Here is a 19942-nt window from a genome sequence, read left to right as displayed (position 1 = left end):
GTATGAATTTTTAGTAAATACGATAGAGACAGAGAGAAACGAGCGACCGGCATAAGATTTTTCCGCTTTTTGTTGTTTCATTCACATTGAATAGACTATGTATCTTCTAGACAGGAAGTACTTTATGTATCTTCAGAATAAGGAGGAGTAGGTATTGATGGCGAGAAGGGTTTACTGTCGCAACGGTGGTTCAGTGGTAGAATGCTTGCCCGGGTTCGATTCCCGGCCGATTCATACGTTTTAATAGCCGGTTAGTATGAATTTTTAGTAAATACGATAGAGACAGAGAGAAACGAGCGACCGGCATGAGATTTTTCCGCTTTTTGTTGTTTCATTCACATTGAATAGACTGATATATATCTCCTAGACAGGAAGGACTTTCTGTATCTTAAAAATAAAAAGGAGTAGGTATTTATGGCGAGACGGATTCACTGTCGCATCGGTGGTTCAGTGGTAGAATGCTCGCCTGCCACGCGGGCGGCCCGGGTTCGATTCCCGGCCGGTGCATACGTTTTAATAGCCGGTTAGTATGAATTTTTAGTAAATACGATAGAGACAGACAGAAACGAGCGACCGGCATAAGATTTTTCCGCTTTTTGTTGTTTCATTCACATTGAATAGACTGATATATATCTCCTAGACAGGAAGGATATTCTGTATCTTAAGAATAAGAAGGAGTAGGTATTGATGGCGAGACGGATTCACTGTCGCGTCGGTGGTTCAGTGGTAGAATGCTCGCCTTCCACGCGGGCGGCCCGGGTTCGATTCCCGGCCGATGCATACGTTTTAATAGCCGGTTAGTATGAATTTTTAGTAAAAACGATAGAGACAGAGAGAAACGAGTTACCGGCATAAGAATTTTCTGCTTTTTCTAGTTTCATTCACATTGAATAGACTGATATATATCTTCTAGACAGGAAGTACTTTATGTATCTTATGAATAAGGAGGAGTAGGTATTGATGGCGAGAAGGGTTTACTGTCGCAACGGTGGTTCAGTGGTAGAATGCTTGCCTGGGTTCGATTCCCGGCCGATGCATACGTTTTAATAGCCGGTTAGTATGAATTTTTAGTAAATACGATAGAGACAGAGAGAAACGAGCGACCGGCATAAGATTTTTCCGCTTTCTGTTGTTTCATTCACATTGAATAGACTGATATATATCTTCTAGACAGGAAGTACTTTATGTATCTTCAGAATAAGAAGGAGTAGGTATTGATGGCGAGACGGATTCACTGTCGCATCGGTGGTTCAGTGGTAGAATGCTTGCCTGGGTTCGATTCCCGGCCGATGCATACGTTTTAATAGTCGGTTAGTATGAATTTTTAGTAAATACGATAGAGACAGAAAGAAACGAGCGACCGGCATAATATTTTTCCGCTTTTTGTTGTTTCATTCACATTGAATAGACTGATATATATCTCCTAGACAGGAAGTATTTTCTGTATCTTAAGAATAAGAAGGAGTAGGTATTTATGGCGAGACGGATTCACTGTCGCATCGGAGGTTCAGTGGTAGAATGCTCGCCTGCAACGCGGGCGGCCCGGGTTCGATTACCGGCCGATGCATACGTTTTAATAGCCGGTTAGTATGAATTTTTAGTGAATACGATAGAGACAGAGAGAAACGAGCGACCGGCGTAAGATTTTTCCGCTTTTTGTTGTTTCATTCACATTGAATAGACTGATATATATCTCCTAGACAGGAAGGATATTCTGTATCTTAAGAATAAGAAGGAGTAGGTATTGATGGCGAGACGGATTCACTGTCGCATCGGTGGTTCAGTGGTAGAATGCTCGACTGCCACGCGGGTGGCCCGGGTTCGATTCCCGGGAGATGCATACGTTTTAATATCCGGTTAGTATGAATTTTTAGTAAATACGATAGAGACAGAGAGAAACGAGCGACCGGCATAAGATTTTTCCGCTTTTTGTTGTTTCATTCACATTGAATAGACTGATATATATCTCCTAGACAGGAAGGATATTCTGTATCTTAAGAATAAGAAGGAGTAGGTATTGATGGCGAGACGGATTCACTGTCGCGTCGGTGGTTCAGTGGTAGAATACTCGCCTGCCACGCGGGTTGCCCGGGTTCGATTCCCGGCCGATGCATACGTTTTAATAGCCGGTTAGTATGAATTTTTAGTAAATACGATAGAGACAGAGAGAAACGAGCGACCGGCATAAGATTTTTCCGTTTTTTGTTGTTTCATTCACATTGAATAGACTGATATATATCTCCTAGACAGGAAGGATATTCTGTATCTTAAGAATAAGAAGGAGTAGGTATTGATGGCGAGACGGATTCACTGTCGCATCGGTGGTTCAGTGGTAGAATGCTCGCCTTCCACGCGGGCGGCCCGGGTTCGATTCCCGGCCGATGCATACGTTTTAATAGCCGGTTAGTATGAATTTTTAGTAAAAACGATAGAGACAGAGAGAAACGAGTTACCGGCATAAGAATTTTCTGCTTTTTCTAGTTTCATTCACATTGAATAGACTGATATATATCTCCTAGACAGGAAGGATATTCTGTATCTTAAGAATAAGAAGGAGTAGGTATTGATGGCGAGACGGATTCACTGTCGCATCGGTGGTTCAGTGGTAGAATGCTCGACTGCCACGCGGGTGGCCCGGGTTCGATTCCCGGGCGATGCATACGTTTTAATAGCCGGTTAGTATGAATTTTTAGTAAATACGATAGAGACAGAGAGAAACGAGCGACCGGCATAAGATTTTTCCGCTTTTTGTTGTTTCATTCACATTGAATAGACTGATATATATCTCCTAGACAGGAAGGACTTTCTGTATCTTAAGAATAAGAAGGAGTAGGTATTTATGGCGAGACGGGTTCACTGTCGCATCGGAGGTTCAGTGGTAGAATGCTCGCCTGCCACGCGGGCGGCCCGGGTTCGGTTCCTGGCCGATGCATGCGTTTTAATAGCCGGTTAGTATGAATTTTTAATAAATACGATAGAGACAGACAGAAACGAGCGACCGGCATAAGATTTTTCCGCTTTTTGTTGTTTCATTCACATTGAATAGACTATATATCTACTAGACAGGAAGTACTTTATGTATCTTCAGAATAAGAAGGAGTAGGTATTGATGGCGAGACGGATTCACTGTCGCATCGGTGGTTCAGAGGTAGAATGCTCGCCTGCCACGCGGGCGGCCCGGGTTCGATTCCCGGCCGATGCATACGTTTTAATAGCCGGTTAGTATGAATTTTTAATAAATACGATAGAGACAGACAGAAACGAGCGACCGGCATAAGATTTTTCCGCTTTTTGTTGTTTCATTCACATTGAATAGACTATATATCTTCTAGACAGGAAGTACTTTATGTATCTTCAGAATAAGAAGGAGTAGGTATTGATGGCGAGACGGATTCACTATCGCATCGGTGGTTCAGTGGTAGAATGCTCGCCTGCCACGCGGGCGGCCCGGGTTTCATTCCCGGCCGATGCATACGTTTTAATAGCCGGTTAGTATGAATTTTTAGTAAAAACGATAGAGACAGAGAGAAACGAGTTACCGGCATAAGAATTTTCTGCTTTTTCTAGTTTCATTCACATTGAATAGACTGATATATATCTTCTAGACAGGAAGTACTTTATGTATCTTATGAATAAGGAGGAGTAGGTATTGATGGCGAGAAGGGTTTACTGTCGCAACGGTGGTTCAGTGGTAGAATGCTTGCCTGGGTTCGATTCCCGGCCGATGCATACGTTTTAATAGCCGGTTAGTATGAATTTTTAGTAAATACGATAGAGACAGAGAGAAACGAGCGACCGGCATAAGATTTTTCCGCTTTTTCTAGTTTCATTCACATTGAATAGACTGATATATATCTCCTAGACGGGAAGTACTTTCTGTATCTTAAAAATAAGAAGGAGTAGGTATTGATGGCGAGACGGATTCACTGTCGCATAGGTGGTTCAGTGGTAGAATGCTCGCCTGCCACGCGGGCGGCCCGGGTTCGATTCCCGGCCGATGCATACGTTTTAATAGCCGGTTAGTATGAATTTTTAGTAAATACGATAGAGACAGAGAGAAACGAGCGACCGGCATAAGATTTTTCCGCTTTCTGTTGTTTCATTCACATTGAATAGACTGATATATATCTTCTAGACAGGAAGTACTTTATGTATCTTCAGAATAAGAAGGAGTAGGTATTGATGGCGAGACGGATTCACTGTCGCATCGGTGGTTCAGTGGTAGAATGCTTGCCTGGGTTCGATTCCCGGCCGATGCATACGTTTTAATAGTCGGTTAGTATGAATTTTTAGTAAATACGATAGAGACAGAAAGAAACGAGCGACCGGCATAAGATTTTTCCGCTTTTTGTTGTTTCATTCACATTGAATAGACTGATATATATCTCCTAGACAGGAAGTACTTTCTGTATCTTAAGAATAAGAAGGAGTAGGTATTTATGGCGAGACGGATTCACTGTCGCATTGGAGGTTCAGTGGTAGAATGCTCGCCGGCAACGCGGGCGGCCCGGGTTCGATTACCGGCCGATGCATACGTTTTAATAGCCGGTTAGTATGAATTTTTAGTGAATACGATAGAGACAGAGAGAAACGAGCGACCGGCGTAAGATTTTTCCGCTTTTTGTTGTTTCATTCACATTGAATAGACTGATATATATCTCCTAGACAGGAAGGATATTCTGTATCTTAAGAATAAGAAGGAGTAGGTATTGATGGCGAGACGGATTCACTGTCGCATCGGTGGTTCAGTGGTAGAATGCTCGACTGCCACGCGGGCGGCCCGGGTTCGATTCCCGGCCGATGCATACGTTTTAATAGCCGGTTAGTATGAATTTTTAGTAAATACGATAGAGACAGAGAGAAACGAGCGACCGGCATAAGATTTTTCCGCTTTTTGTTGTTTCATTCACATTGAATAGACTATATATCTTCTAGACAGGAAGTACTTTATGTATCTTCAGAATAAGAAGGAGTAGGTATTGATGGCGAGACGGATTTACTGTCGCATCGGTGGTTCAGTGGTAGAATGCTCGCCTGCCACGCGGGCGGCCCGGGTTTCATTCCCGGCCGATGCATACGTTTTAATAGCCGGTTAGTATGAATTTTTAATAAATACGATAGAGACAGACAGAAACGAGCGACCGGCATAAGATTTTTCCGATTTTTGTTGTTTCATTCACATTGAATAGTCTGATATATATCTCCTAGACAGGAAAGACTTTCTGTATCTTATGAATAAGAAGGAGTAGGTATTGATGGCGAGAAGGGTTTACGGTGGCGTCGGTGGTCCAGTGGTAGAATGCCCGCATGCCACGCGGGCGGCCCGGGTTCGATTCCCGGCCGATGCATACGCTTTAATAGCCGGTTAGTATGAATTTTTAGTAAATACGATAGAGACAGAGGGAAACGAGCGACCGGCATAAGATTTTTCCGCTTTTTGTTGTTTCATTCACATTGAATAGACTGATATATATCTCCTAGACAGGAAGGACTTTCTGTATCTTAAGAATAAGAAGGAGTAGGTATTGATGGCGAGACGGATTCACTGTCGCATCGGTGGTTCAGTGGTAGAATGCTCGCCTGCCACGCGGGCGGCCCGGGTTTGATTCCCGGCCGATGCATACGTTTTAATAGCCGGTTAGTATGAATTTTTAGTAAATACGATAGAGACAGACAGAAACGAGCGACCGGCATAAGATTTTTCCGCTTTTTGTTGTTTCATTCACATTGAATAGACTGATATATATCTCCTAGACAGGAAGGATATTCTGTATCTTAAGAATAAGAAGGAGTAGGTATTGATGGCGAGACGGATTCACTGTCGCATCGGTGGTTCAGTGGTAGAATACTCGCCTGCCACGCGGGTTGCCCGGGTTCGATTCCCGGCCGATGCATACGTTTTAATAGCCGGTTAGTATGAATTTTTAGTAAATACGATAGAGACAGAGAGAAACGAGCGACCGGCATACGATTTTTCCGCTTTTTCTAGTTTCATTCACATTGAATAGACTGATATATATCTCCTAGACAGGAAGTACTTTATGTATCTTCAGAATAAGAAGGAGTAGGTATTGATGGCGAGACATATTCACTGTCGCATCGGTGGTTCAGTGGTAGAATGCTTGCCTGGGTTCGATTCCCGGCCGATGCATACGTTTTAATAGCCGGTTAGTATGAATTTTTAGTAAATACGATAGAGACAGAAAGAAACGAGCGACCGGCATAAGATTTTTCCGCTTTTTGTTGTTTCATTCACATTGAATAGACTGATATATATCTCCTAGACAGGAAGGACTTTCTGTATCTTAAGAATAAGAAGGAGTAGGTATTTATGGCGAGACGGATTCACTGTCGCATCGGTGGTTCAGTGGTAGAATGCTCGCCTGCCACGCGGGCGGCCCGGGTTTGATTACCGGCCGATGCATACGTTTTAATAGCCGGTTAGTATGAATTTTTAGTAAATACGATAGAGACAGAGAGAAACGAGCGACCGGCATAAGATTTTTCCGCTTTTTCTAGTTTCATTCACATTGAATAGACTGATATATATCTCCTAGACGGAAAGTAATTTCTGTATCTTAAGAATAAGAAGGAGTAGGTATTGATGGCGAGACGGATTCACTGTCGTATCTGTGGTTCAGTGGTAGAATGCTCGCCTGCCACGCGGGCGGCCCGGGTTCGATTCCCGGCCGATGCATGCGTTTTAATAGCCGGTTAGTATGAATTTTTAGTAAATACGATAGAGACAGAGAGAAACGAGCGACCGGCATAAGATTTTTCCGCTTTTTGTTGTTTCATTCACATTGAATAGACTATATATCTTCTAGACAGGAAGTACTTTATGTATCTTCAGAATAAGAAGGACTAGGTATTGATGGCGAGACGGCTTCTCTGTTGCATCGGTGGTTCAGTGGTAGAATGCTCGCCTGCAACGCGGGCGGCCCGGGTTCGATTCCAGGCCGATGCAAACGTTTTAATAGCCGGTTAGTATGAATTTTTAGTAAATACGATAGAGACAGAGAGAAACGAGCGACCGGCATAAGATTTTTCTGCTTTTTGTTGTTTCATTCACATTGAATAGACTATGTATCTTCTAGACAGGAAGTACTTTATGTATCTTCAGAATAAGGAGGAGTAGGTATTGATGGCGAGAAGGGTTTACTGTCGCAACGGTGGTTCAGTGGTAGAATGCTTGCCCGGGTTCGATTCCCGGCCGATTTATACGTTTTAATAGCCGGTTAGTATGAATTTTTAGTAAATACGATAGAGACAGAGAGAAACGAGCGACCGGCATGAGATTTTTCCGCTTTTTGTTGTTTCATTCACATTGAATAGACTGATATATATCTCCTAGACAGGAAAGTCTTTCTGTATCTTAAGAATAAGAAGGAGTAGGTATTGATGGCGAGAAGGATTCACTGTCGCATCGGTGGTTCAGTGGTAGAATGCTCGCCTGCCACGCGGGCGGCCCGGGTTCGATTCCCGGCCGATGCATGCGTTTTAATAGCCGGTTAGTATGAATTTTTAGTAAAAACGATAGAGACAGAGAGAAACGAGCGACCGGCATAAGAATTTGCCGCTTTTTCTAGTTTCATTCACATTGAATAGACTGATATATATCTTCTAGACAGGAAGTACTTTATGTATCTTCAGAATAAGAAGGACTAGGTATTGATGGCGAGACGGCTTCACTGTTGCATCGGTGGTTCAGTGGTAGAATGCTCGCCTGCCACGTGGGCGGCCCGGGTTCGATTCCCGGCCGATGCAAACGTTTTAATAGCCGGTTAGTATGAATTTTTAGTAAATACGATAGAGACAGAGAGAAACGAGCGACCGGCATAAGATTTTTCCGCTTTTTGTTGTTTCATTCACATTGAATAGACTATGTATCTTCTAGACAGGAAGTACTTTATGTATCTTCAGAATAAGGAGGAGTAGGTATTGATGGCGAGAAGGGTTTACTGTCGCAACGGTGGTTCAGTGGTAGAATGCTTGCCCGGGTTCGATTCCCGGCCGATTCATACGTTTTAATAGCCGGTTAGTATGAATTTTTAGTAAATACGATAGAGACAGAGAGAAACGAGCGACCGGCATGAGATTTTTCCGCTTTTTGTTGTTTCATTCACATTGAATAGACTGATATATATCTCCTAGACAGGAAGGACTTTCTGTATCTTAAAAATAAAAAGGAGTAGGTATTTATGGCGAGACGGATTCACTGTCGCATCGGTGGTTCAGTGGTAGAATGCTCGCCTGCCACGCGGGCGGCCCGGGTTCGATTCCCGGCCGGTGCATACGTTTTAATAGCCGGTTAGTATGAATTTTTAGTAAATACGATAGAGACAGACAGAAACGAGCGACCGGCATAAGATTTTTCCGCTTTTTGTTGTTTCATTCACATTGAATAGACTGATATATATCTCCTAGACAGGAAGGATATTCTGTATCTTAAGAATAAGAAGGAGTAGGTATTGATGGCGAGACGGATTCACTGTCGCGTCGGTGGTTCAGTGGTAGAATGCTCGCCTTCCACGCGGGCGGCCCGGGTTCGATTCCCGGCCGATGCATACGTTTTAATAGCCGGTTAGTATGAATTTTTAGTAAAAACGATAGAGACAGAGAGAAACGAGTTACCGGCATAAGAATTTTCTGCTTTTTCTAGTTTCATTCACATTGAATAGACTGATATATATCTTCTAGACAGGAAGTACTTTATGTATCTTATGAATAAGGAGGAGTAGGTATTGATGGCGAGAAGGGTTTACTGTCGCAACGGTGGTTCAGTGGTAGAATGCTTGCCTGGGTTCGATTCCCGGCCGATGCATACGTTTTAATAGCCGGTTAGTATGAATTTTTAGTAAATACGATAGAGACAGAGAGAAACGAGCGACCGGCATAAGATTTTTCCGCTTTCTGTTGTTTCATTCACATTGAATAGACTGATATATATCTTCTAGACAGGAAGTACTTTATGTATCTTCAGAATAAGAAGGAGTAGGTATTGATGGCGAGACGGATTCACTGTCGCATCGGTGGTTCAGTGGTAGAATGCTTGCCTGGGTTCGATTCCCGGCCGATGCATACGTTTTAATAGTCGGTTAGTATGAATTTTTAGTAAATACGATAGAGACAGAAAGAAACGAGCGACCGGCATAATATTTTTCCGCTTTTTGTTGTTTCATTCACATTGAATAGACTGATATATATCTTCTAGACAGGAAGTACTTTATGTATCTTCAGAATAAGAAGGAGTAGGTATTGATGGCGAGACGGATTCACTGTCGCATCGGTGGTTCAGTGGTAGAATGCTTGCCCGGGTTCGATTACCGGCCGATGCATACGTTTTAATAGCCGGTTAGTATGAATTTTTAGTGAATACGATAGAGACAGAGAGAAACGAGCGACCGGCGTAAGATTTTTCCGCTTTTTGTTGTTTCATTCACATTGAATAGACTGATATATATCTCCTAGACAGGAAGGATATTCTGTATCTTAAGAATAAGAAGGAGTAGGTATTGATGGCGAGACGGATTCACTGTCGCATCGGTGGTTCAGTGGTAGAATGCTCGACTGCCACGCGGGTGGCCCGGGTTCGATTCCCGGGAGATGCATACGTTTTAATATCCGGTTAGTATGAATTTTTAGTAAATACGATAGAGACAGAGAGAAACGAGCGACCGGCATAAGATTTTTCCGCTTTTTGTTGTTTCATTCACATTGAATAGACTGATATATATCTCCTAGACAGGAAGGATATTCTGTATCTTAAGAATAAGAAGGAGTAGGTATTGATGGCGAGACGGATTCACTGTCGCGTCGGTGGTTCAGTGGTAGAATACTCGCCTGCCACGCGGGTTGCCCGGGTTCGATTCCCGGCCGATGCATACGTTTTAATAGCCGGTTAGTATGAATTTTTAGTAAATACGATAGAGACAGAGAGAAACGAGCGACCGGCATAAGATTTTTCCGTTTTTTGTTGTTTCATTCACATTGAATAGACTGATATATATCTCCTAGACAGGAAGGATATTCTGTATCTTAAGAATAAGAAGGAGTAGGTATTGATGGCGAGACGGATTCACTGTCGCATCGGTGGTTCAGTGGTAGAATGCTCGCCTTCCACGCGGGCGGCCCGGGTTCGATTCCCGGCCGATGCATACGTTTTAATAGCCGGTTAGTATGAATTTTTAGTAAAAACGATAGAGACAGAGAGAAACGAGTTACCGGCATAAGAATTTTCTGCTTTTTCTAGTTTCATTCACATTGAATAGACTGATATATATCTCCTAGACAGGAAGGATATTCTGTATCTTAAGAATAAGAAGGAGTAGGTATTGATGGCGAGACGGATTCACTGTCGCATCGGTGGTTCAGTGGTAGAATGCTCGACTGCCACGCGGGTGGCCCGGGTTCGATTCCCGGGCGATGCATACGTTTTAATAGCCGGTTAGTATGAATTTTTAGTAAATACGATAGAGACAGAGAGAAACGAGCGACCGGCATAAGATTTTTCCGCTTTTTGTTGTTTCATTCACATTGAATAGACTGATATATATCTCCTAGACAGGAAGGACTTTCTGTATCTTAAGAATAAGAAGGAGTAGGTATTTATGGCGAGACGGGTTCACTGTCGCATCGGAGGTTCAGTGGTAGAATGCTCGCCTGCCACGCGGGCGGCCCGGGTTCGGTTCCTGGCCGATGCATGCGTTTTAATAGCCGGTTAGTATGAATTTTTAATAAATACGATAGAGACAGACAGAAACGAGCGACCGGCATAAGATTTTTCCGCTTTTTGTTGTTTCATTCACATTGAATAGACTATATATCTACTAGACAGGAAGTACTTTATGTATCTTCAGAATAAGAAGGAGTAGGTATTGATGGCGAGACGGATTCACTGTCGCATCGGTGGTTCAGAGGTAGAATGCTCGCCTGCCACGCGGGCGGCCCGGGTTCGATTCCCGGCCGATGCATACGTTTTAATAGCCGGTTAGTATGAATTTTTAATAAATACGATAGAGACAGACAGAAACGAGCGACCGGCATAAGATTTTTCCGCTTTTTGTTGTTTCATTCACATTGAATAGACTATATATCTTCTAGACAGGAAGTACTTTATGTATCTTCAGAATAAGAAGGAGTAGGTATTGATGGCGAGACGGATTCACTATCGCATCGGTGGTTCAGTGGTAGAATGCTCGCCTGCCACGCGGGCGGCCCGGGTTTCATTCCCGGCCGATGCATACGTTTTAATAGCCGGTTAGTATGAATTTTTAGTAAAAACGATAGAGACAGAGAGAAACGAGTTACCGGCATAAGAATTTTCTGCTTTTTCTAGTTTCATTCACATTGAATAGACTGATATATATCTTCTAGACAGGAAGTACTTTATGTATCTTATGAATAAGGAGGAGTAGGTATTGATGGCGAGAAGGGTTTACTGTCGCAACGGTGGTTCAGTGGTAGAATGCTTGCCTGGGTTCGATTCCCGGCCGATGCATACGTTTTAATAGCCGGTTAGTATGAATTTTTAGTAAATACGATAGAGACAGAGAGAAACGAGCGACCGGCATAAGATTTTTCCGCTTTTTCTAGTTTCATTCACATTGAATAGACTGATATATATCTCCTAGACGGGAAGTACTTTCTGTATCTTAAAAATAAGAAGGAGTAGGTATTGATGGCGAGACGGATTCACTGTCGCATAGGTGGTTCAGTGGTAGAATGCTCGCCTGCCACGCGGGCGGCCCGGGTTCGATTCCCGGCCGATGCATACGTTTTAATAGCCGGTTAGTATGAATTTTTAGTAAATACGATAGAGACAGAGAGAAACGAGCGACCGGCATAAGATTTTTCCGCTTTCTGTTGTTTCATTCACATTGAATAGACTGATATATATCTTCTAGACAGGAAGTACTTTATGTATCTTCAGAATAAGAAGGAGTAGGTATTGATGGCGAGACGGATTCACTGTCGCATCGGTGGTTCAGTGGTAGAATGCTTGCCTGGGTTCGATTCCCGGCCGATGCATACGTTTTAATAGTCGGTTAGTATGAATTTTTAGTAAATACGATAGAGACAGAAAGAAACGAGCGACCGGCATAAGATTTTTCCGCTTTTTGTTGTTTCATTCACATTGAATAGACTGATATATATCTCCTAGACAGGAAGTACTTTCTGTATCTTAAGAATAAGAAGGAGTAGGTATTTATGGCGAGACGGATTCACTGTCGCATTGGAGGTTCAGTGGTAGAATGCTCGCCGGCAACGCGGGCGGCCCGGGTTCGATTACCGGCCGATGCATACGTTTTAATAGCCGGTTAGTATGAATTTTTAGTGAATACGATAGAGACAGAGAGAAACGAGCGACCGGCGTAAGATTTTTCCGCTTTTTGTTGTTTCATTCACATTGAATAGACTGATATATATCTCCTAGACAGGAAGGATATTCTGTATCTTAAGAATAAGAAGGAGTAGGTATTGATGGCGAGACGGATTCACTGTCGCATCGGTGGTTCAGTGGTAGAATGCTCGACTGCCACGCGGGCGGCCCGGGTTCGATTCCCGGCCGATGCATACGTTTTAATAGCCGGTTAGTATGAATTTTTAGTAAATACGATAGAGACAGAGAGAAACGAGCGACCGGCATAAGATTTTTCCGCTTTTTGTTGTTTCATTCACATTGAATAGACTGATATATATCTCCTAGACAGGAAGGACTTTCTGTATCTTAAGAATAAGAAGGAGTAGGTATTTATGGCGAGACGGATTCACTGTCGCATCGGAGGTTCAGTGGTAGAATGCTCGCCTGCCACGCGGGCGGCCCGGGTTCGGTTCCTGGCCGATGCATACGTTTTAATAGCCGGTCAGTATGAATTTTTAGTAAATACGATAGAGACAGACAGAAACGAGCGACCGGCATAAGATTTTTCCGCTTTTTGTTGTTTCATTCACATTGAATAGACTGATATATATCTCCTAGACAGGAAGGATATTCTGTATCTTAAGAATAAGAAGGAGTAGGTATTGATGGCGAGACGGATTCACTGTCGCATCGGTGGTTCAGTGGTAGAATACTCGCCTGCCACGCGGGTTGCCCGGGTTCGATTCCCGGCCGATGCATACGTTTTAATAGCCGGTTAGTATGAATTTTTAGTAAATACGATAGAGACAGAGAGAAACGAGCGACCGGCATACGATTTTTCCGCTTTTTCTAGTTTCATTCACATTGAATAGACTGATATATATCTCCTAGACAGGAAGGATATTCTGTATCTTAAGAATAAGAAGGAGTAGGTATTGATGGCGAGACGGATTCACTGTCGCATCGGTGGTTCAGTGGTAGAATGCTCGCCTGCCACGCGGGCGGCCCGGGTTCGATTCCCGGCCGATGCATACGTTTTAATAGCCGGTTAGTATGAATTTTTAGTAAATACGATAGAGACAGAGAGAAACGAGCGACCGGCATACGATTTTTCCGCTTTTTCTAGTTTCATTCACATTGAATAGACTGATATATATCTCCTAGACAGGAAGGATATTCTGTATCTTAAGAATAAGAAGGAGTAGGTATTGATGGCGAGACGGATTCACTGTCGCATCGGTGGTTCAGTGGTAGAATGCTCGCCTGCCACGCGGGCGGCCCGGGTTTCATTCCCGGCCGATGCATACGTTTTAATAGCCGGTTAGTATGAATTTTTAATAAATACGATAGAGACAGACAGAAACGAGCGACCGGCATAAGATTTTTCCGCTTTTTGTTGTTTCATTCACATTGAATAGACTGATATATATCTCCTAGACGGGAAGTACTTTCTGTATCTTATGAATAAGGAGGAGTAGGTATTGATGGCGAGAAGGGTTTACTGTCGCAACGGTGGTTTAGTGGTAGAATGCTTGCCTGGGTTCGATTCCCGGCCGATGCATACGTTTTAATAGCCGGTTAGTATGAATTTTTAGTAAATACGATAGAGACAGACAGAAACGAGCGACCGGCATAAGATTTTTCCGATTTTTGTTGTTTCATTCACATTGAATAGTCTGATATATATCTCCTAGACAGGAAAGACTTTCTGTATCTTATGAATAAGAAGGAGTAGGTATTGATGGCGAGAAGGGTTTACGGTGGCGTCGGTGGTCCAGTGGTAGAATGCCCGCATGCCACGCGGGCGGCCCGGGTTCGATTCCCGGCCGATGCATACGCTTTAATAGCCGGTTAGTATGAATTTTTAGTAAATACGATAGAGACAGAGGGAAACGAGCGACCGGCATAAGATTTTTCCGCTTTTTGTTGTTTCATTCACATTGAATAGACTGATATATATCTCCTAGACAGGAAGGACTTTCTGTATCTTAAGAATAAGAAGGAGTAGGTATTGATGGCGAGACGGATTCACTGTCGCATCGGTGGTTCAGTGGTAGAATGCTCGCCTGCCACGCGGGCGGCCCGGGTTTGATTCCCGGCCGATGCATACGTTTTAATAGCCGGTTAGTTTGAATTTTTAGTAAATACGATAGAGACAGAGGGAAACGAGTGTAGCGCTTAGAAATTCTGATGATCTTGACATTACCAGCCAATCAGAGTCAAGCAACTGTGACGTCATAGAAACGTCACAGTAGCCCGCGAGGCTACCGTAGCTTTTGATCCATTTGGCGCCACCATATTCCCTAGAGACATTTAATAATGGATATTCTAAATTTAACTTCCGTTCGACAACCAGGATTGATGCAGTGGGAAGTTCACGGGACGCTCACAACGAAGGTTGTGAGTTCGAGTCCCTTCGTAGTCATCCAATTTTTTTTCTAACATCTTCGTATGAAAAGTTTAATTTCTTATTACATTTAATTTTTTCTTGTAACCGTTGCACGGGATAAATATGATTTATTATATTATAATTCACCACCAATTGTCAGATGCACGGGAATGAGTGGGAGGGGGGGGGGTGTTCCCAAACAGCGAACTTGGCGATACAATGTGGGGGAGGGCACCCCCGTATAATAAGTTATCTTTTATTGAATCACTAAAAAATGTTTTCATTTTTTTTCTGATTTAATCCAAATGTGGTTCAGTTGCATCAAGTTGACAATAGTAACGGCTCGCGAAGCGAGCGCCCAGCGAAGCTGGGCCCTGCTATCATTTATTGATTCATAATGCTAATAGATTCATTAGAAAACCAAACATAGAAATTGTGTTTCGGCAAGCCACTGTATTTATTGCATGTCAATATAATTATTATTATATAATATATATCATTATTATTATGATCGTTATAGTATTATAGTATTGTTAAATTATATCATTGTAATATTATAGTGTGAGCAAACGAGACGTAATGACAAAATAAAAGCGAAATCGTTAATAAACGCTGGTGTTTGGCGATAAGTTGCCAAACGTAACAGCAGGAGGTACACTTTACACATACGGTGATGTTTCTATAACGTCACATTAGCCTTATTCTGATTGGCTGATAATGTCAAAAATATAAAAACTTAGAATTTCTAAGCGTTAGTGGAAACGAGCGACCGGCATAAGATTTTTCCGCTTTTTGTTGTTTCATTCACATTGAATAGACTGATATATATCTCCTAGACGGGAAGTACTCTCTGTATCTTATGAATAAGAAGGAGTAGGTATTGATGGCGAGAAGGGTTTACTGTCGCTACGGTGGTTCAGTGGTAGAATGCTTGCCTGCGTTCGATCATCGGCCGATGCATACGTTTTAATAGCCGGTTAGTATGAATTTTTAGTAAATACGATAGAGACAGACAGAAACGAGCGACCGGCATAAGATTTTTCCGCGTTTTGTTGTTTCATTCACATTGAATAGACTATATATCTACTAGACAGGAAGTACTTTATGTATCTTCAGAATAAGAAGGAGTAGGTATTGATGGCGAGACGGATTCACTGTCGCATCGGTGGTTCAGTGGTAGAATGCTCGCCTGCCACGCGGGCGGCCCGGGTTCGATTCCCGGCCGATGCATACGTTTTAATAGCCGGTTAGTATGAATTTTTAGTAAATACGATAGAGACAGAGAGAAACGAGCGACCGGCATAAGATTTTTCCGCTTTTTCTAGTTTCATTCACATTGAATAGACTGATATATATCTTCTAGACAGGAAGTACTTTATGTATCTTATGAATAAGGAGGAGAAGGTATTGATGGCGAGAAGGGTTTACTGTCGCAACGGTGGTTCAGTGGTAGAATGCTTGTCTGGGTTCGATTCCCGGCCGATGCATACGTTTTAATAGCCGGTTAGTATGAATTTTTAGTAAATACGATAGAGACAGACAGAAACGAGCGACCGGCATAAGATTTTTCCGCGTTTTGTTGTTTCATTCACATTGAATAGACTGATATATATCTTCTAGACAGGAAGTACTTTATGTATCTTATGAATAAGGAGGAGTAGGTATTGATGGCGAGACGGATTCACAGTCGCATCGGTGGTTCAGTGGTAGAATGCTCGCCTGCCACGCGGGCGGCCCGGGTTCGATTCCCGGCCGATGCATACGTTTTAATAGCCGGTTAGTATGAATTTTTAGTAAATACGATAGAGACAGAGAGAAACGAGCGACCGGCATGAGATTTTTCCGCTTTTTGTTGTTTCATTCACATTGAATAGACTGATATATATCTCCTAGACAGGAAGGACTTTCTGTATCTTAAGAATAAGAAGGAGTAGGTATTTATGGCGAGACGGATTCACTGTCGCATCGGTGGTTCAGTGGTAGAATGCTCGCCTGCCACGCGGGCGGCCCGGGTTCGATACCCGGCCGATGCATGCGTTTTAATAGCCGGTTAGTATGAATTTTTAGTAAAAACGATAGAGACAGAGAGAAACGAGCGACCGGCATAAGAATTTGCCGCTTTTTCTAGTTTCATTCACATTGAATAGACTGATATATATCTTCTAGACAGGAAGTACTTTATGTATCTTCAGAATAAGAAGGACTAGGTATTGATGGCGAGACGGCTTCACTGTTGCATCGGTGGTTCAGTGGTAGAATGCTCGCCTGCCACGTGGGCGGCCCGGGTTCGATTCCCGGCCGATGCAAACGTTTTAATAGCCGGTTAGTATGAATTTTTAGTAAATACGATAGAGACAGAGAGAAACGAGCGAGCGGCATAAGATTTTTCCGCTTTTTGTTGTTTCATTCACATTGAATAGACTATGTATCTTCTAGACAGGAAGTACTTTATGTATCTTCAGAATAAGGAGGAGTAGGTATTGATGGCGAGAAGGGTTTACTGTCGCAACGGTGGTTCAGTGGTAGAATGCTTGCCCGGGTTCGATTTCCGGCCGATTCATACGTTTTAATAGCCGGTTAGTATGAATTTTTAGTAAATACGATAGAGACAGAGAGAAACGAGCGACCGGCATAATATTTTTCCGCTTTTTGTTGTTTCATTCACATTGAATAGACTGATATATATCTCCTAGACAGGAAGTACTTTCTGTATCTTAAGAATAAGAAGGAGTAGGTATTTATGGCGAGACGGATTCACTGTCGCATCGGAGGTTCAGTGGTAGAATGCTCGCCTGCAACGCGGGCGGCCCGGGTTCGATTACCGGCCGATGCATACGTTTTAATAGCCGGTTAGTATGAATTTTTAGTGAATACGATAGAGACAGAGAGAAACGAGCGACCGGCGTAAGATTTTTCCGCTTTTTGTTGTTTCATTCACATTGAATAGACTGATATATATCTCGTAGACAGGAAGGATATTCTGTATCTTAAGAATAAGAAGGAGTAGGTATTGATGGCGAGACGGATTCACTGTCGCATCGGTGGTTCAGTGGTAGAATGCTCGACTGCCACGCGGGTGGCCCGGGTTCGATTCCCGGGCGATGCATACGTTTTAATAGCCGGTTAGTATGAATTTTTAGTAAATACGATAGAGACAGAGAGAAACGAGCGACCGGCATAAGATTTTTCCGCTTTTTGTTGTTTCATTCACATTGAATAGACTGATATATATCTCCTAGACAGGAAGGATATTCTGTATCTTAAGAATAAGAAGGAGTAGGTATTGATGGCGAGACGGATTCACTGTCGCATCGGTGGTTCAGTGGTAGAATACTCGCCTGCCACGCGGGTTGCCCGGGTTCGATTCCCGGCCGATGCATACGTTTTAATAGCCGGTTAGTATGAATTTTTAGTAAATACGATAGAGACAGAGAGAAACGAGCGACCGGCATAAGATTTTTCCGCTTTTTGTTGTTTCATTCACATTGAATAGACTGATATATATCTCCTAGACAGGAAGGATATTCTGTATCTTAAGAATAAGAAGGAGTAGGTATTGATGGCGAGACGGATTCACTGTCGCATCGGTGGTTCAGTGGTAGAATGCTCGCCTTCCACGCGGGCGGCCCGGGTTCGATTCCCGGCCGATGCATACGTTTTAATAGCCGGTTAGTATGAATTTTTAGTAAAAACGATAGAGACAGAGAGAAACGAGTTACGGGCATAAGAATTTTCTGCTTTTTCTAGTTTCATTCACATTGAATAGACTGATATATATCTCCTAGACAGGAAGGATATTCTGTATCTTAAGAATAAGAAGGAGTAGGTATTGATGGCGAGACGGATTCACTGTCGCATCGGTGGTTCAGTGGTAGAATGCTCGACTGCCACGCGGGTGGCCCGGGTTCGATTCCCGGGCGATGCATACGTTTTAATAGCCGGTTAGTATGAATTTTTAGTAAATACGATAGAGACAGAGAGAAACGAGCGACCGGCATAAGATTTTTCCGCTTTTTGTTGTTTCATTCACATTGAATAGACTGATATATATCTCCTAGACAGGAAGGACTTTCTGTATCTTAAGAATAAGAAGGAGTAGGTATTTATGGCGAGACGGATTCACTGTCGCATCGGAGGTTCAGTGGTAGAATGCTCGCCTGCCACGCGGGCGGCCCGGGTTCGGTTCCTGGCCGATGCATGCGTTTTAATAGCCGGTTAGTATGAATTTTTAATAAATACGATAGAGACAGACAGAAACGAGCGACCGGCATAAGATTTTTCCGCTTTTTGTTGTTTCATTCACATTGAATAGACTATATATCTACTAGACAGGAAGTACTTTATGTATCTTCAGAATAAGAAGGAGTAGGTATTGATGGCGAGACGGATTCACTGTCGCATCGGTGGTTCAGAGGTAGAATGCTCGCCTGCCACGCGGGCGTCCCGGGTTCGATTCCCGGCCGATGCATACGTTTTAATAGCCGGTTAGTATGAATTTTTAATAAATACGATAGAGACAGACAGAAACGAGCGACCGGCATAAGATTTTTCCGCTTTTTGTTGTTTCATTCACATTGAATAGACTATATATCTTCTAGACAGGAAGTACTTTATGTATCTTCAGAATAAGAAGGAGTAGGTATTGATGGCGAGACGGATTCACTGTCGCATCGGTGGTTCAGTGGTAGAATGCTCGCCTGCCACGCGGGCGGCCCGGGTTTCATTCCCGGCCGATGCATACGTTTTAATAGCCGGTTAGTATGAATTTTTAATAAATACGATAGAGACAGACAGAAACGAGCGACCGGCATAAGATTTTTCCGCTTTTTGTTGTTTCATTCACATTGAATAGACTATATATCTACTAGAAAGGAAGTACTTTATGTATCATCAGAATAAGAAGGAGTAGGTATTGATGGCGAGACGGATTCACTGTCGCATCGGTGGTTCAGTGGTAGAATGCTCGCCTGCCACGCGGGCGGCCCGGGTTCGATTCCCGGCCGATGCATACGTTTTAATAGCCGGTTAGTATGAATTTTTAATAAATACGATAGAGACAGACAGAAACGAGCGACCGGCATAAGATTTTTCCGCTTTTTGTTGTTTCATTCACATTGAATAGACTATATATCTACTAGACAGGAAGTACTTTATGTATCTTCAGAATAAGAAGGAGTAGGTATTGATGG

At 42.9% G+C, this 19942-nt stretch overlaps 51 non-coding genes across 51 annotated transcripts; all 51 read left to right on the top strand.

The window, feature by feature from the left end:
- The first annotated feature begins 436 nt into the window (after window positions 1–436).
- Window positions 437–507, top strand: TRNAG-GCC (transfer RNA glycine (anticodon GCC)). Its single transcript has one exon. It is a non-coding gene; the product is annotated as a tRNA-Gly (tRNA).
- Window positions 508–709: 202 nt separating this feature from the next.
- Window positions 710–780, top strand: TRNAG-UCC (transfer RNA glycine (anticodon UCC)). The gene has a single exon. It is a non-coding gene; the product is annotated as a tRNA-Gly (tRNA).
- A 716-nt stretch (window positions 781–1496) lies between these two features.
- On the top strand, window positions 1497–1567 carry TRNAC-GCA (transfer RNA cysteine (anticodon GCA)). Its single transcript has one exon. It is a non-coding gene; the product is annotated as a tRNA-Cys (tRNA).
- Window positions 1568–1769: 202 nt separating this feature from the next.
- TRNAG-GCC (transfer RNA glycine (anticodon GCC)) lies at window positions 1770–1840 on the top strand. Its single transcript has one exon. It is a non-coding gene; the product is annotated as a tRNA-Gly (tRNA).
- Window positions 1841–2042: 202 nt separating this feature from the next.
- On the top strand, window positions 2043–2113 carry TRNAG-GCC (transfer RNA glycine (anticodon GCC)). The gene has a single exon. It is a non-coding gene; the product is annotated as a tRNA-Gly (tRNA).
- A 202-nt stretch (window positions 2114–2315) lies between these two features.
- TRNAG-UCC (transfer RNA glycine (anticodon UCC)) lies at window positions 2316–2386 on the top strand. The gene has a single exon. It is a non-coding gene; the product is annotated as a tRNA-Gly (tRNA).
- A 202-nt stretch (window positions 2387–2588) lies between these two features.
- TRNAG-GCC (transfer RNA glycine (anticodon GCC)) lies at window positions 2589–2659 on the top strand. The gene has a single exon. It is a non-coding gene; the product is annotated as a tRNA-Gly (tRNA).
- A 202-nt stretch (window positions 2660–2861) lies between these two features.
- Window positions 2862–2932, top strand: TRNAG-GCC (transfer RNA glycine (anticodon GCC)). The gene has a single exon. It is a non-coding gene; the product is annotated as a tRNA-Gly (tRNA).
- Window positions 2933–3131: 199 nt separating this feature from the next.
- On the top strand, window positions 3132–3202 carry TRNAG-GCC (transfer RNA glycine (anticodon GCC)). The gene has a single exon. It is a non-coding gene; the product is annotated as a tRNA-Gly (tRNA).
- Window positions 3203–3401: 199 nt separating this feature from the next.
- Window positions 3402–3472, top strand: TRNAG-GCC (transfer RNA glycine (anticodon GCC)). The gene has a single exon. It is a non-coding gene; the product is annotated as a tRNA-Gly (tRNA).
- Window positions 3473–3931: 459 nt separating this feature from the next.
- Window positions 3932–4002, top strand: TRNAG-GCC (transfer RNA glycine (anticodon GCC)). Its single transcript has one exon. It is a non-coding gene; the product is annotated as a tRNA-Gly (tRNA).
- Window positions 4003–4734: 732 nt separating this feature from the next.
- TRNAG-GCC (transfer RNA glycine (anticodon GCC)) lies at window positions 4735–4805 on the top strand. The gene has a single exon. It is a non-coding gene; the product is annotated as a tRNA-Gly (tRNA).
- Window positions 4806–5004: 199 nt separating this feature from the next.
- On the top strand, window positions 5005–5075 carry TRNAG-GCC (transfer RNA glycine (anticodon GCC)). The gene has a single exon. It is a non-coding gene; the product is annotated as a tRNA-Gly (tRNA).
- A 202-nt stretch (window positions 5076–5277) lies between these two features.
- TRNAG-GCC (transfer RNA glycine (anticodon GCC)) lies at window positions 5278–5348 on the top strand. Its single transcript has one exon. It is a non-coding gene; the product is annotated as a tRNA-Gly (tRNA).
- Window positions 5349–5550: 202 nt separating this feature from the next.
- TRNAG-GCC (transfer RNA glycine (anticodon GCC)) lies at window positions 5551–5621 on the top strand. Its single transcript has one exon. It is a non-coding gene; the product is annotated as a tRNA-Gly (tRNA).
- A 202-nt stretch (window positions 5622–5823) lies between these two features.
- Window positions 5824–5894, top strand: TRNAG-GCC (transfer RNA glycine (anticodon GCC)). Its single transcript has one exon. It is a non-coding gene; the product is annotated as a tRNA-Gly (tRNA).
- A 459-nt stretch (window positions 5895–6353) lies between these two features.
- TRNAG-GCC (transfer RNA glycine (anticodon GCC)) lies at window positions 6354–6424 on the top strand. The gene has a single exon. It is a non-coding gene; the product is annotated as a tRNA-Gly (tRNA).
- Window positions 6425–6626: 202 nt separating this feature from the next.
- Window positions 6627–6697, top strand: TRNAG-GCC (transfer RNA glycine (anticodon GCC)). Its single transcript has one exon. It is a non-coding gene; the product is annotated as a tRNA-Gly (tRNA).
- A 199-nt stretch (window positions 6698–6896) lies between these two features.
- TRNAC-GCA (transfer RNA cysteine (anticodon GCA)) lies at window positions 6897–6967 on the top strand. Its single transcript has one exon. It is a non-coding gene; the product is annotated as a tRNA-Cys (tRNA).
- Window positions 6968–7423: 456 nt separating this feature from the next.
- On the top strand, window positions 7424–7494 carry TRNAG-GCC (transfer RNA glycine (anticodon GCC)). Its single transcript has one exon. It is a non-coding gene; the product is annotated as a tRNA-Gly (tRNA).
- A 202-nt stretch (window positions 7495–7696) lies between these two features.
- On the top strand, window positions 7697–7767 carry TRNAG-GCC (transfer RNA glycine (anticodon GCC)). Its single transcript has one exon. It is a non-coding gene; the product is annotated as a tRNA-Gly (tRNA).
- A 456-nt stretch (window positions 7768–8223) lies between these two features.
- TRNAG-GCC (transfer RNA glycine (anticodon GCC)) lies at window positions 8224–8294 on the top strand. The gene has a single exon. It is a non-coding gene; the product is annotated as a tRNA-Gly (tRNA).
- Window positions 8295–8496: 202 nt separating this feature from the next.
- On the top strand, window positions 8497–8567 carry TRNAG-UCC (transfer RNA glycine (anticodon UCC)). The gene has a single exon. It is a non-coding gene; the product is annotated as a tRNA-Gly (tRNA).
- A 973-nt stretch (window positions 8568–9540) lies between these two features.
- Window positions 9541–9611, top strand: TRNAG-GCC (transfer RNA glycine (anticodon GCC)). The gene has a single exon. It is a non-coding gene; the product is annotated as a tRNA-Gly (tRNA).
- Window positions 9612–9813: 202 nt separating this feature from the next.
- TRNAG-GCC (transfer RNA glycine (anticodon GCC)) lies at window positions 9814–9884 on the top strand. Its single transcript has one exon. It is a non-coding gene; the product is annotated as a tRNA-Gly (tRNA).
- Window positions 9885–10086: 202 nt separating this feature from the next.
- TRNAG-UCC (transfer RNA glycine (anticodon UCC)) lies at window positions 10087–10157 on the top strand. The gene has a single exon. It is a non-coding gene; the product is annotated as a tRNA-Gly (tRNA).
- Window positions 10158–10359: 202 nt separating this feature from the next.
- Window positions 10360–10430, top strand: TRNAG-GCC (transfer RNA glycine (anticodon GCC)). The gene has a single exon. It is a non-coding gene; the product is annotated as a tRNA-Gly (tRNA).
- Window positions 10431–10632: 202 nt separating this feature from the next.
- On the top strand, window positions 10633–10703 carry TRNAG-GCC (transfer RNA glycine (anticodon GCC)). The gene has a single exon. It is a non-coding gene; the product is annotated as a tRNA-Gly (tRNA).
- Window positions 10704–10902: 199 nt separating this feature from the next.
- On the top strand, window positions 10903–10973 carry TRNAG-GCC (transfer RNA glycine (anticodon GCC)). Its single transcript has one exon. It is a non-coding gene; the product is annotated as a tRNA-Gly (tRNA).
- Window positions 10974–11172: 199 nt separating this feature from the next.
- TRNAG-GCC (transfer RNA glycine (anticodon GCC)) lies at window positions 11173–11243 on the top strand. Its single transcript has one exon. It is a non-coding gene; the product is annotated as a tRNA-Gly (tRNA).
- A 459-nt stretch (window positions 11244–11702) lies between these two features.
- TRNAG-GCC (transfer RNA glycine (anticodon GCC)) lies at window positions 11703–11773 on the top strand. The gene has a single exon. It is a non-coding gene; the product is annotated as a tRNA-Gly (tRNA).
- Window positions 11774–12505: 732 nt separating this feature from the next.
- TRNAG-GCC (transfer RNA glycine (anticodon GCC)) lies at window positions 12506–12576 on the top strand. The gene has a single exon. It is a non-coding gene; the product is annotated as a tRNA-Gly (tRNA).
- Window positions 12577–12778: 202 nt separating this feature from the next.
- TRNAG-GCC (transfer RNA glycine (anticodon GCC)) lies at window positions 12779–12849 on the top strand. The gene has a single exon. It is a non-coding gene; the product is annotated as a tRNA-Gly (tRNA).
- A 202-nt stretch (window positions 12850–13051) lies between these two features.
- On the top strand, window positions 13052–13122 carry TRNAG-GCC (transfer RNA glycine (anticodon GCC)). Its single transcript has one exon. It is a non-coding gene; the product is annotated as a tRNA-Gly (tRNA).
- Window positions 13123–13324: 202 nt separating this feature from the next.
- TRNAG-GCC (transfer RNA glycine (anticodon GCC)) lies at window positions 13325–13395 on the top strand. The gene has a single exon. It is a non-coding gene; the product is annotated as a tRNA-Gly (tRNA).
- Window positions 13396–13597: 202 nt separating this feature from the next.
- Window positions 13598–13668, top strand: TRNAG-GCC (transfer RNA glycine (anticodon GCC)). Its single transcript has one exon. It is a non-coding gene; the product is annotated as a tRNA-Gly (tRNA).
- Window positions 13669–14127: 459 nt separating this feature from the next.
- Window positions 14128–14198, top strand: TRNAG-GCC (transfer RNA glycine (anticodon GCC)). The gene has a single exon. It is a non-coding gene; the product is annotated as a tRNA-Gly (tRNA).
- Window positions 14199–14400: 202 nt separating this feature from the next.
- On the top strand, window positions 14401–14471 carry TRNAG-GCC (transfer RNA glycine (anticodon GCC)). Its single transcript has one exon. It is a non-coding gene; the product is annotated as a tRNA-Gly (tRNA).
- Window positions 14472–15912: 1441 nt separating this feature from the next.
- On the top strand, window positions 15913–15983 carry TRNAG-GCC (transfer RNA glycine (anticodon GCC)). The gene has a single exon. It is a non-coding gene; the product is annotated as a tRNA-Gly (tRNA).
- Window positions 15984–16442: 459 nt separating this feature from the next.
- On the top strand, window positions 16443–16513 carry TRNAG-GCC (transfer RNA glycine (anticodon GCC)). Its single transcript has one exon. It is a non-coding gene; the product is annotated as a tRNA-Gly (tRNA).
- Window positions 16514–16715: 202 nt separating this feature from the next.
- On the top strand, window positions 16716–16786 carry TRNAG-GCC (transfer RNA glycine (anticodon GCC)). Its single transcript has one exon. It is a non-coding gene; the product is annotated as a tRNA-Gly (tRNA).
- Window positions 16787–16988: 202 nt separating this feature from the next.
- Window positions 16989–17059, top strand: TRNAG-GCC (transfer RNA glycine (anticodon GCC)). The gene has a single exon. It is a non-coding gene; the product is annotated as a tRNA-Gly (tRNA).
- Window positions 17060–17515: 456 nt separating this feature from the next.
- Window positions 17516–17586, top strand: TRNAC-GCA (transfer RNA cysteine (anticodon GCA)). The gene has a single exon. It is a non-coding gene; the product is annotated as a tRNA-Cys (tRNA).
- Window positions 17587–17788: 202 nt separating this feature from the next.
- Window positions 17789–17859, top strand: TRNAG-GCC (transfer RNA glycine (anticodon GCC)). Its single transcript has one exon. It is a non-coding gene; the product is annotated as a tRNA-Gly (tRNA).
- A 202-nt stretch (window positions 17860–18061) lies between these two features.
- TRNAG-GCC (transfer RNA glycine (anticodon GCC)) lies at window positions 18062–18132 on the top strand. Its single transcript has one exon. It is a non-coding gene; the product is annotated as a tRNA-Gly (tRNA).
- Window positions 18133–18334: 202 nt separating this feature from the next.
- Window positions 18335–18405, top strand: TRNAG-UCC (transfer RNA glycine (anticodon UCC)). Its single transcript has one exon. It is a non-coding gene; the product is annotated as a tRNA-Gly (tRNA).
- Window positions 18406–18607: 202 nt separating this feature from the next.
- TRNAG-GCC (transfer RNA glycine (anticodon GCC)) lies at window positions 18608–18678 on the top strand. Its single transcript has one exon. It is a non-coding gene; the product is annotated as a tRNA-Gly (tRNA).
- A 202-nt stretch (window positions 18679–18880) lies between these two features.
- On the top strand, window positions 18881–18951 carry TRNAG-GCC (transfer RNA glycine (anticodon GCC)). Its single transcript has one exon. It is a non-coding gene; the product is annotated as a tRNA-Gly (tRNA).
- Window positions 18952–19150: 199 nt separating this feature from the next.
- On the top strand, window positions 19151–19221 carry TRNAG-GCC (transfer RNA glycine (anticodon GCC)). Its single transcript has one exon. It is a non-coding gene; the product is annotated as a tRNA-Gly (tRNA).
- Window positions 19222–19420: 199 nt separating this feature from the next.
- On the top strand, window positions 19421–19491 carry TRNAG-GCC (transfer RNA glycine (anticodon GCC)). The gene has a single exon. It is a non-coding gene; the product is annotated as a tRNA-Gly (tRNA).
- Window positions 19492–19690: 199 nt separating this feature from the next.
- Window positions 19691–19761, top strand: TRNAG-GCC (transfer RNA glycine (anticodon GCC)). The gene has a single exon. It is a non-coding gene; the product is annotated as a tRNA-Gly (tRNA).
- The last annotated feature ends 181 nt before the right edge of the window (window positions 19762–19942 follow it).

The sequence above is a fragment of the Pholcus phalangioides genome, unplaced genomic scaffold (assembly GCF_987345545.1).
Source record: "Pholcus phalangioides strain wild (caught in Gottingen) unplaced genomic scaffold, Ppha-v1.0 ptg000012l_1, whole genome shotgun sequence".
Taxonomy (NCBI): Eukaryota; Metazoa; Arthropoda; class Arachnida; order Araneae; family Pholcidae; genus Pholcus; species Pholcus phalangioides.
The sequence above is the reverse complement of the archived record's forward strand: the minus strand, read 5'-3'. Positions and strand labels throughout refer to the sequence as shown.